Source organism: Zingiber officinale, chromosome 10A (assembly GCF_018446385.1).
Source record: "Zingiber officinale cultivar Zhangliang chromosome 10A, Zo_v1.1, whole genome shotgun sequence".
NCBI classification, from domain to species: Eukaryota; Viridiplantae; Streptophyta; class Magnoliopsida; order Zingiberales; family Zingiberaceae; genus Zingiber; species Zingiber officinale.
In genome coordinates this window covers 2,917,422-2,930,929 of record NC_056004.1, presented here as the reverse complement: position 1 = coordinate 2,930,929, position 13,508 = coordinate 2,917,422, and positions in this window count along the sequence as shown.

Here is a 13,508-nt window from a genome sequence, read left to right as displayed (position 1 = left end):
GAACTTTCTCCTTTGCAAAGATCACACTTGGACTTTCCAATTACTTGGCTCCTTACCAGGACTTTCTCTTGCCTAGCTTCACTAGGACTTTCCAATTTACCTAACCTCTAGTTAGGACTTCTAGAGTCAAGTATCCTATCAATCCTGACCTATTTGACTTGTATTCTCATAAACCTGGTCAACCCTTTGACCATCTCCACAACCGGACGATTGCCCTAGCAATCTCCATATATTGTCAAACATCAAAACTCAAATCCCGACTCAAACTTGATTCAACTCAAGCTTAGTCAAATTGGTCAAACTTGACCAAGGGAAATTACCCCAACAATCTCCCCCTTTTAGATATTTGACAATACCTCTAAGTTAATACCTCTAAGTTAGGCTAAATCTCATAGTCTTAACCTGTTCTTTATACCAAGGTTAAATCACATAGCCTTAACCTTCTTCTTGGGATGAAAGTCTAACTTAACCTTCCATTCTCCCCCTTTGTCACACATCAAAACCAGAAAATAAATTCTTTTCCATAAGAGTTAACTCTTCGTTGTTTACAACCTCATATGTTGTTAACAATCCCACAATGAAGATCTCATAGTCTTCATTGCCACCAAAGCTCCCCCTTGAGCTCTACTTCACTTCACAATGCTCATCCTAGAGCATGCATCAACTTCCCAATGAAACTCTCATTCATTGTATTCAATGCTCCCCCTTGAGCAGTAATCTTCTTCTCAATGCTCATCCAAGAGCATTTTTCACTTTACCAATGAAGGACCGATCCCCTTCATTAACCCAATGCTCCGCCTTGAGTAGTAATCTACTCCACAATGCTCATCCGAGAGCATTTATCATCCTAGCAATGAAAATAACCAATCTTCCATTGCTCCCCAATACTCGACCCTGAGTATTAATTCATCACGAAGGTTTAACCCCCTTCCAAGGTCTTTGAAAAGATTTTTATATTTTCAAAGAGTAACTCCCCCTAAAAACATGGTCAAACTTCTATCATTACACCAACAATGACTTGGGGTTCCTAAATAATTAGAAAAATCAAAACTCGAAGTTTTAAGGTTCAAAATTCAATAATGAAACTAAACCTTAACCTAAACTTCACCTAAGTCTACATTAATCAAACCATGCTTGTTTTCATCATGAAAACTCTCCCTAAGTGTATACAAATATATTCCAAAGGGTTAGGAATCGTTAATGACCCTTGAAAACCAAAACTTGAAGTTCTAAGGTTCCAAAATTCAAAATTGAAACTAAACATTATCCTAAACTTCACTTTGATTTCTCTTAACCAATCTATACTTGTTTTCATCATGAAAAACTCCCCCTAAACGTATAAAAATGTATTCCAAGGGGTTTGGAGTGGTTAATGGGACTCAAAGTGACTTAAAGTGCTAAAATTAGGCTTTTCTAGCCAAAAATAAACTTCCCAATCGATTGAAGTTGGGACTCAATCGATGGAATCACTTCAATCGAATCATTGATCGATTCCACAAGCTACTTCTCGCAGAAATTTCCCCTGAATCGATCGACTGATCGATCTAGCCTGGGTCAATCGATCGGCTGATCAGTTCACTACCCTTCTGTTTGCAGGAATTGGCTTCCCAATCGATCGGCTGATGGATTGAACCCAATCCAATCGATTGGCTGATCGATTGAGTTTCTTATTTATCTGAAATCCAGTTTCAACAAAATTCAGAAACTCCCTAAAAATTTTATAAAAATCTAAAAAATCATGAAAACTCATGTAGTCATTATTTAGGGTATACTTTATCAAGGAAAAATAGTTTTCTGTGAAAATACTTTCTATTTTCAAAGATTGACACAACTTTGAAAACCCTTGAAAACTTTAATGTTTTCTTCTAGTTTGTGTCTAACTTTTCAATTATGATTACTATCAAAAGATAATTTTCACCAAGGTTTTCAAAAAGTATTTTAAAATCATTTTCAAAACCAATATCCAACCATGTTCTTTGGGCTCAATGCACATGACTTGTACATTAGCTTTCCCAATGATTGGAAATCACATGACTATATGCTTTGATGAACCTAAAACTCAACAAGATGCACTAAATCAACATTTTGAGTTTTGTTCACCATCCTAACATCTCACTTGTATCTAACGTGTATTAAAACACATTCAAGTCACCTTATAGTTCTTGTGAAATGTATATTTGATTTTGTCATAAACTAAGGGATCATGCATATCTATCTAAGCATTATAAGACCTATGATCATTCACCTAGAATGTCATTTGGTATAATCCCACTAATTGGGATATTTACCATTCATGATAAATGCTTTTTGTCCTTAATTACAAGGGAATTGACATAATGCATAGGGATGTAAATGAACCAAACGGTTCGCGAGTTATTCGGAGCTCGATTCGGTAAAAAACTCGTTCGAGTTCGTTCATTTATCTTATCGAGCCCAGCTCGAGCTCGATTTCGAGCTCGACAGTTTTATCGAGCCGAGCTCGAGGTTAAGGATATTCGGCTCGTGAGCTCGTGAACATGTTCGTTTATAGGCTCGCGAGCCAAAAAAATGAGCCTTAAAACGAGCCTTAAACCGAGACAAAAAATGAGCTCTAAAATGAGAAAAAAAAAACTTTAAAATGAGACAAAAAATGAGCTCTAAAATGAGCCAAAAATGAGCCCGAAAACGAGACCGAGCTCGCTTAACGAGTTAGGCTCGTTAACTTTGATAATCGAGCTAATAACGAGCCGAGCTTGAACTGTTCGCGAGCTTGATAATACTAAAACGAGCCGAGCTCAAGCCTTGTGATAAAAGTTCGATTCGAGCTCAAGTTGAGCTCGAGCCTAATAATGTTCGGCTCGGTTCGGCTCGTTTACATCCCTAATAATGCATGATGATCAATGACATACATCAAAATAAGTAATTTTCAAAATAAAAAACATGTTATAGCTACATGATGTATGTATGACATGACATGATATTTTTATATTTTTCATAATAAAATGAATGCAACACATGATGTCATGACATATAATATGCAATCAATCATGACATTTTAGCATAAATAAAATATACCTAGATAATCTATCTAAGTATCCTTAAACCTTAGCTAAAACCTTAAAATTAAGCCTAGATTACTTATCTCTTGAAGGAATGCCAAAACCTAACTTGACATTTTTTTTACCCCTTTTCTATTTGTGCCAATTGAAATTAAGAATTCAATCCTCAAATATTTGTTTGACACATATTACTCTCTTTAAGGATCAAACATTTAGATTGAGACTTAATTTTGCTCTTAATCCCTTAAGAACATACTAATATCTCAACTAGACATTTCTTATCCTTTCTCCAAGTGTGCCAACTTACCTTTGATGTGATTCCTCAAGGTTTGGCACAACTTACTCTTCCAAAGAGTAATTCTTAATCCTTCTCATTTTCAAAGGTTAGTAAAACCTTGAAAATGCTCTCCAAGTGCCAACTTCATCAAGGTTGGGTTGACTACCCTTCTGATTAGAGTTGACACTCTCTAAACCTATCTAGGGTGTAGAGAATATGCTCCTAGGAACCCAATACCTATTGGTGCTCCTTGGATGCTCTAGGTACTCACTAGAGATAACTTCCCTAGATACCTTTCTAAGGGCCTTTCTTAACTTCTTATAAGCCTTGGTCACTTCCGCTAGGTCACTTCTAGGACTAACTTCCCTTGTAACCTTCTTTGTGACTTTATTTGGCCTTTTTGGAGCCTTAGTCACCTTTACTAGCTCAACTCTAGGAATGACCTCCCTTATGACATTTTTTGTGGCTTTGTTAGACTTCTTGGAAGTCTTAGTCACATTGGTCTTGACAAAAGTACTTTTAGGGATTCCTTCCCTAGTATCTTTGACTTGACCTCTAAACCTAAGGTTGGTCTCATAGCTATATGGAACTCTATTAAAGGAAGTCACATCCTTCTTGGCTTTAGGTTTGTATCCCAAACCTCTATAGCCATTGGATGACTCTTGTCTAGCTCTCCCTAGAGTTTGCTCATTTTGACCCTTAAGTATATTTTTCATTCTTGCTAGAGTCCTCTCTAAGTTATCAAGTCTTGACCTCAAGACATGATTTTCCGTCATTAAATCCATAGGTTTGGATTTTTCTTGACCCTTATGAGCATTTTTATATTTAGGCATGTATCTAAAATCCTTAGAGTTATTGAGTAAATTGTTATCTACCTTCCTAACCTTAGGTATGGTAGTTCTAGCATGAGGAGAAATATATTTATCCTTAAAACCATCATGCCTCCTATTCTCATGATAATTAGCATCAAAATGATAAAAGTTATTTCTAGCATGCTTTTTATCATGTGTCAAAGGAATAGGTTCATTAAATGATACCTTGGTTTTTACCTTGGAAGCTCCCCCTAAACTTGTGCTTCCTCCTTTGACCTTGACCGACTTCTTCCCCTTTGGACATTGACTTCGATAATGTCCATTTTGATTACACAAAAAACACACAATGTGTTCCTTGCTCTTCTTTGTTGTGGGGATTGTCTCCTTGCTCTTGGGTACTACTTGGCTCTTCTTCTTGGTCAACTTGGGACACTTGCTCTTGTAGTGCCCATGCTCCCTACACTCAAAGAAAATGATATGATTTTTGTTATTTACAATTGAAGTTTCTATACCTTTGCTTGTAGAGATGATGCTTGATTCTCCATTTGATGTAGCTTGAATTGTGGAGGTAGCATCATCTTCTTCTTCTTCTTCTCCTCTTGAGGGTGTGAGTGCTTCCACCTCTTCAATTTGTGAGGATGTGGATGCTTCCACCTCTTCCTCTCTTGAAGATGTGGATGATCTCTCCTCATCTTCCTTCTCCTCCTCTTCTTTTTCTTCCTCGAATGTTGCACTCGTGTCAACATCCAATTGGTCCTTTTCTTCTTGGACCAATGAGCCCTTCTCCTTGGGCTCCTCCACTCCTTGGAGTTGTATAGGGGTCTCATGATAAGCAATGATCTTTTTCCAAAGATCACTTGTACTTGTGTATTTACCTACACTCACAATGATATTAGAAGGTAATAAATTTAGCAAAATTTTAGTTACCTCCTTATCGGCCTCCGCTTGTTCCCATTGTTCCTTGGTCCAATGTTGAGGTCGGAAGTACTTCCCTTTCTTGTTCGTTGGAGCTTCAAATGGGTCCTCCAAGACCATCCATTGGTTCCAATCCATTTGGAACCAAGTCTCCAATCGGTTCCCCCAAAAATTGAAGTCCTCTTTGTCGTATGGAGGTGGAATCCGGATGTCCCATCCGAGAGGTCCTTCACTCTCCATCTTCTTCTTCCTCTAGCTTCTTGCTCTCTTAGCGGTTAGTCCGTAAAAGAGTGATCTCGCTCTGATACCAATTGTTGGGACCGATGTGCCCGCTAGAGGGGGGGTGAATAGCGGTTCGTCGCGCGCTTGCGTCGTTTGCTCCGTCTTGATGGTTTACAGCGGAATACAACTCGAAGACAAACTATACAATGCTAACAAGTAGGATTTACTTGGTATCCACCTCAAGAAGAGGTGACTAATCCAAGGACCCACACACCAACTCACTCCTCCACTATGAAATACTCCTTCTCGGTCGCAGCCGGAGGTGGAGAAGCCTCGTACAAACCCAAACACACAAATACAACTCACACAAGAAGAGAAATACAAAAATACAAGTAAAAATACACTCTTCTTGCTTACTTGCTGTGCGTTGTTGTTGCCTCTTGAATCTTGGAGATGCACTCCAAGAACCCTCAAGAACTGGCAAGAAACTCAGAGGAAATCGCTGGTGAAGATCGCAGAAAATTGCAAGAAGAAATTGCAAAGATCTGCGGAGAAAACGCTTCGCTAAGGCTTTAAACAGTGCTCCCAATCGATCTAATCCATCCCCAATCGATTGCCACGTCAGCACCGCTCCATCGCAGCCGTCCATCACCTGCATCCTGCCCAACGGTCGAATCCCAATCGATTGACCGATCGATTGGAAGCTCCCAATCGATCGCCCGATCCATTAGGAAAGCTTCTGTGCTCGCGATTTCACATCCCAATCGATCGACCGATCGATTGGGCCTTCCCACAATCGCAACACACTCCAATCGATCCACTGATCGATTGGACTCTGGTTCAATCGATCGCCCAATCGATTGACCAATCTGTACTTGACTCAAACTCAAGTCCAAATTCCCAAACCCAACTCCCGGTTAACCGTGACCTGTTGGGTCTCCATGCCTAGCATTTGGCCACACCCGACCAACCTCGAACTAGCCTTCTAGTCTCCTCCATCAGCCTTGTGTCCCTCAGATATCTCCCATCCTTCACGCCTTGCCTTCAAGAGCTTCCTTCGGCCTCATCCTAGTTGTCGGATTATATCACCACACTCGACCAACCTCGAACTAGCCTTCTAGCCTCCTCCATCAGCCATGCGCCCCTCGGATATCTCCCCATCCTTCATACCTTGCCTTCAGGAACTTCCTTTGGCCTCATCCTAGTTGTCGAGTTCTCCTTACCAAGTCACACTAGGACTTACCTTGCCAAGACCACATGTTTGGACGTATAACCTTTGCTAAGTTCACACTTAGACTTTCCATTTGCCTGGCTCTTCACCAGGACTTTCTCCTTTGCCAAGATCACACTTTGACTTTCCCATTGCCTGACTCCTCACCAGGACTTTCTCCTTTGCCAAGATCACACTTGGACTTTCCAATTGTCTGGCTCCTTACCAGGACTTTCTCCTGCTTAACTTCACTAGGACTTTCCAATTTACCTAACCTCTAGTTAGGACTTCCAGAGTCAAGTCTCCTGTCAATCCTGACCTATTTGACTTGTATTCTCATAAACCTGGTCAGCCCTTTGACCATCTCCACAACCGGACGATTTCCCTAGCAATCTCCATATATTGTCAAACATCAAAACTCAAATCCCGACTCAAACTTGACTCAACTCAAGCTTAGTCAAACTGATCAAACTTGATCAAGGAAAATTGCCCCAACAACAAGCACCACATTGGTGTTAATTTTTGAAAACTAGCACCAATGTACCCATTTTTGAAAACCATCACCATCATACTCATAATAGTTCATACTTGCTTTCAGGATGGTTTGTTCTTCAAAATCAAGCACCAAAGTGATCTCACATTGGTTTTAAACAGATGGTTCTTAGAAACCACAATGGGTAAAAGACAAATACTCAACATACTTTTGCAACATCTTCTTGTGTCATTCCGAAACAAGAGTACAAAAAGGAGAGGAGGGAGATGACCAGTATAGTTTTGATAAAAATCCTAAGTCACTTGCCGCGAGCTGATAATTGAACAAGATAACCCCTGTCTAGGATTTGAACTAGGGGAAAAGAGGAACGAAAGAGAGGCGAAGAGGGTTTAGGGCTTTAGTTTTAGGGAAGAGAGGTGAGAGAATGAAGAGAAAGAGCAAAAAAAGCCCACGCGAAGGAAGAGAGGGATTAAAAAATTTAGATTTTGGCTACGTTAGGTGCCCACGTGGGATGTCACCCACGGTTGCTCACATAAGGATGTGTAGGTTATCAAAATTATGTGCGTGTGTAATCGAGTTGGGCAGTTCTTAAGATCGAATTAATTGGGAAGATGACCGGTGGTTCGATGAAAGGTAGCAAGTCATCGACAATGGACCCCAACAATTTTTGTCATCCCTGTAAAACCTTCCAATGTCGAATTGGTACTTCACTCATGAAGGTAAACTCATGAGCTTTTCTACCTATGGGTACTTTGGCCCACAACTATCCAGTCTAAGTTTTTTTTTCACTAAATTTAGTGTCAACATATGTCTCAGTAGAGGATCGAATCATGGAACTCCCTTTAGCTCTGTTATATCTGAACCGCTGCGCCATGTTGGGGGGGGGGGGGGGGGGGTTTTTACTTTTATATGTGTTGCTTTATTGTTGTCATTGAATTATCCATTGGCCCTTCAGTATGATGCACAATTTTTTCATGGATTGATATAGTTGGTACCTGCGTGAGTATTTGTTAAAATAGATTTTAGAGTTAATTTTTAATGGATAAAAATGTCTCGTTGAATACCTGATCTCTCTATATAAAAGCCATTGTACTAATACAAATGCCCCTATTATTACTCCCTTCTAGAGTATATGAGACCGTCCTAAAGAGACCATGATGATTTTGCTTTTTACTATAGTATGGTGCATACAGGGGCGTAGCTGGAAAATCTACTGACCCTGGGCTAACTGATCTAATAAATTTAATATTTAATATCTATAATAATAGACTAACTTATAATCAAGAAACACTAACACATTTAATGTTAACTACACAAAATGACATAATAACATCGAAAAAGATGGTGGCAACACCTTATGTGCTAGCCACTAGACCGTCCCGAGAGGACAACATCGAAAAAGATAAAACTATTGAAGATGTGCCTTGTGATTTTTCATAGAATGGAACTCATCTATTATTGAATTAGTGTCGATCTTTGTAGTAAACTCCCTTCCAACGTAGAAAATTATAGAATCTACCAAGAGCTCTTCTTCCATATTATTTTGAAGAAAAGTTTTAAAAAATTTTATAGCTGAGAATGATCATTCCGTTGTCGTAGTAGTAACAAAAAGCGTTAAAACAAGAAGAATCATCTTATCAATTAAGTGATAATACTTTGCTTTTTAGTCTCTACTAATCCTTAGCATAATTCAGAAATGGTAAATGATCCTGTTCAAAAACAACGAAGATGAAAATCTGGAGATGTGGCTTCAAAGTTGACGTAGTGAAGACTCCATGTAATCATGTAGCACAAAAGCGATAGTGCCGGGCCGTGACGGGGTTCCAGGAATTGATCTTTCGATGCTCAAATTAGTCTCCGGCAATCTCAAGAAACAAAGAACTGTAGCTAATAGATGTAAAAGATGAAGTTATGCATACCTTTCCCTGTGGCTAAGAACCCCCTTTTATAGTGTCAACATGGTGCTCATGCATGCATTTCAAGGCGTAGGCACATCTTCCTAGGTGTCCTAGGAAGAGAGGTCAAAAAGTGTCTCTGACACTATTCCTTAAGCAACCATATAATTCTTTGATGTGACAACCTAGAAGCTTCTAAAGTACGACTGTCTGCTGGATATGTGCTACTGTCAGTGACACAAACTCCCAAAAGGATATGATAAGATACTTGATGGGGTCATGCACAGCTGATCAGGGTCCACTCGGCTAGGCGGCCTCCTCTCTCAGCGATGTCCTCAGGGCCTGCCAACTTGTCTCTTTCCTTGTGTCCTGACTGTTCATGATTATCCCATTCTGACCGGACACAAAGCCTGGCCGGCGAGACCAACTGCTGCTGATTTCTCTTTGTTATCGGAGGGTCATTTTACCTGGCCGGGGTAGAGCCCGACGTACTTGTCTACGAAGCTATTACCATCCGCTTGGCCGTAATTGGCTTGCTCAACCATCCCCCGATCCGCTCGTCACGCATGGTTCGCTCGGCGGACTAGGATACCCCGCTTAACTTTATCTTCTACGTCAACCGATCTTCCTTACTTTGACCCATCTTTGATTGGACCCCCTATCATTACAGGATCAATAAAGATATTCTGAAACCTCTCATGATAAATTATATCTAACTTATAATGCTCCAACTAATTTGTCAAATAATATAGTTCTTTTTCATGAAAATCACTCGGATAAAATTTCTCTTCAAGATTGTAAATATCATCAACATTAATCAACTTAAAGTTGTCTTGAGGTTCTAAAACAACACTAAGTCTAAGAAGTTCTACAACCCCATCATCGAATTTGCTATTTAGCTCTTCCACTTGAAAATCTATTGTAGCATTGAATATATCAAAATAATAATAATGGTGCTCAAATGTAATAGAATCTCTTTGCTGGCATGAACGTCCTATAGTAGATCTATAACAAGCATTCATATATGATATTTCAATACCATTATTTTCACAAACTAATTGCACAATCATTAGAAGAATATCAGAATCTTCTACTCTCAAAGTATGAAGTAAAGCTTTTGTAGTTGAGACAAGATCCATTGCATTTAATATGTATAAAGACTTCTCTTGCAAATCTTGACAAAGTAAATTTGTTATCCCCATAATCTTGTGCATCAAATATAAAAAAAATATGAAATCAAATAATCTAAGCACAATCAAAGAACCCGTAGCTTTCCCACGTATAGAATTCGAAGATAGGCTTCCTCCACCATGTGCTTAAGCACAACAATCACTGATTTGTACTTATATATCATACTACATATTGACTCAAATGAGAACTCCAACGCATCTTACCATCTCGCTTCAAAGTACCAATTTGATTAAGGCCAGTACCTGTGTAAAAAAAAAAAAAAAATTGATGATTAATGAGATATCAAATGACAACTCAATTTGATTAATTAGTTATAAATTATATGATTAAGTTTATTACATGTCTCGCGAATGCTAGTGGCAACCATATTTATAATTTCAATAGCTTGGGTAGATTGCAACTGACATTTTGGTGATGTGTTAATAAGATTACAAATAGAAGTCAATTTTGAAGAAAAAAAATAGCCAAACAGAACTCTCCTTTTCAGCAGCAGTTACCAACATCAATTGAAGTCTATGTGCAAAACAATGTACATAATATGCTTGTGGAGAATCTCTCAAAAAAAGAGCTTGTAGCTTGTTCTAGGAGCCATGCATATTGTTAGCTCCATCGTATCCTTGACCTTGAATATTTTTAATATGTAATTGGTGTTGCCCAAGCACATTACCATGATGGTATCAGTAACATGCACAATATCAAAGAAACACTCTATTAAAAAGCCCTCATGATCAACAAATTTCAACACAATAGCCATTTACTCTTTCTCTGATATGTCTTTAGCCTCATCCACCAAAATATATAATTTTGCACTCCTAACCTCCTCATGTATTTTTTTTCACTCTCTAAGCAAGAATATGCAAAAATCTTTTTGAATATCTGGTGATGTATTTTACATTTCTTGGTATTTTTTATAAAATAACATTATTAATATTAACATCTATTTTGGCCATAAGCTTTATCATCTCTAGAAGATTGCCCTAATTTTTAGAAGATGAAGATTCTTCATGTCCTCTCAATGCACATCCTTGTAAACAAAGCAAACAGATGCTTTCAATTGTGGTTGTAAGCCTCAATCTATTCTTCTTCACTTCTTCTAAAGTTTGTGCATTCTTCAATTTATCAATGTGACCGCTTGCATTCATCAAAACACTCATAGATTGAATGACATTATTATATGGTGAAGTGGGACTCCCCACATGCATCAATAAAGCACATCTCTTCCCATTAACAACTTTTTTCCAACCTCTGAAACCATCAACTATAAATGTAGAATAATGAGCTTTTTTTTTCTTGGAAAAGGAAACATGGGAAGCAAACGACTACATCTTTATTAGGGGAGTACTCCAACCAAGGAAATTGCTCAAACCAATATTTTTGAAATCGTCAAATATTGTTCTCCTAATTTGGCTCGCAGGTACTCCATAAGAGGTTGATATGACCCTCTTAAGATATAAGCTCATTTGATTGCATCTCTTTCATTGACTGAGCATTGTCATATTGGAGTATGCATGGCCGGATCTAATTGAATATAAACACTAACATCACTATCAACTCTTTGATACTTGGTGGGATGTTCTTCATCATGGTTTGAGATCTCAACATTAGTTGGAGAATGCTTCTCTCTAGTCGATGTACTAGCTTTTGGTTTAAAATATGAAATTATATTTTTCATCTTGCCTCCTTAACCTTCCATTAGAAAAACCAACCTATTATAAACAACTAATGAGAAAGGACCAAAATACAAGATATAAATTAATGGGCATCCAAATAAATACAAACACACAAATAAAACATAATCTCAATAATAGTCCAAGAATTCAAAAAAAATAATGAATCTGTCAATAATAGTTGATAGAGCACTTGTCTGCATCAGAGGTTCTGTTCTTAAGCATAGAGTCCTGAGTTAAGTGAGAGGTTCTGATTATAAGCTCGGTGAACCAAGATCTCACATATGCCCCATCTTATGAATCTGGTAATGGATAAGTCTAACTAAGTTGAATAGGATTGCTATGATTCCTCATTTGAAGTTGCCCTTTCCCAACTCTGATGGAGACTATTCTCCTCGTTACGTTTGCCCTAATTCCTTCTTTGATTCGATGTTCTATTCGATTTATTAAGATGAAAGAGGGTTATGAGAAAAGGGCGAATCATCATACCTAGTACTTGTTGGATATAAGTGATGTGCATGGAGAAGAGGTGGAAGACGAAAGAAGCTCTATTGTGAATGAGACTTTAGTCCCACATTGGGAGTTTCATGGCATGTTGGTTGATTTATATTGATTCACATGCATTGAGGATGTGAATAAATGCATGGGGGAGTTCGGGTACCACTCAGTTCACCATGACCACCAGTGCTTGATGGAATCATGGTTCACCGTTGTATTCTGGAAAACAGACGTCCCGAGAAAGCCTTGAAGCACAGCCGAAAGTGGGGCAAATCTATTTCAAGGAAACTATGTTTATCGCAGGCCTTGGTTTGCTCGGTTAGCCTCTTCGCTCGGTCGCTCGCCCTTTCACTTGGTCGGCCTTAATCTTCGCTCGGTCTAACTCTTCGTTCAGTCGGCCTCTCACTTGGTCGGACTCTTCGTTTAGTCGACCTTAAGCTTCGCTCAGTTGGCCTAAGACTCTACTTTCGATCAGCCTCTTCGCTCGGTCGACATCTAACTCTCTCGGTTGACCACTATGAAGTCTGCGTTAAGCACTTGGCAGACACCAGCTTCTACTGGCAGCTTGAGATTATTAGCTCAGGCCATTTCGACATATAAGTGAATTTAATTCGGTGTATTTAAATTCAGCTAATACCCCATAAATCTCTGGCAGTATATTGTTTTTCGCCAACAATCTTGAAACAGACTTTGGTTCTGTTGAGATGGCCATAGAACAGAATGTTGTTATGCAACAGACTCAACACCTGAAGGCTCCCTCTGCCCCGATTGGAACTGTGCCAATCAATCATGGGGAAAAGTCAAAGAAGTTCAATGGATTAAACTTCAAGAGGTGGCAGCAGAAGATGCTCTTCTACTTGACCACACTCAACCTGGCTCAGTTCTTGACTGAGGACCCTCCCAAGCATGCTGAGGATGCTGATACCCAGACCATCAGTGTAGTGGAGGCATAGACTTATTCTAAGTTCTTTTGCCGAAACTACATCCTCAACTCCTTGTCGACTCGCTATACGCTATGTATAGCATGAAGAGAACTGCTAAGGAGATGTGGGGGTCCTTGGACAAGAAGTACAAGATGGAGGATGCAGGGGCCAAGAAGTTCATTGTGGGTCGATTCCTAGATTACAAAATGGTTGACTCCAAGATGGTGATCAACCAAGTCCAGGAGCTTCAGGTGATCTTGCATGAGATTCACTCAGAAGGGATGGTTGTGAGTGAAACCTTCTAAGCGACCGCTATCATTGAGAAGCTGCCTCTCGACTAGAAGGACTTCAAGAACTACCTGAAGCA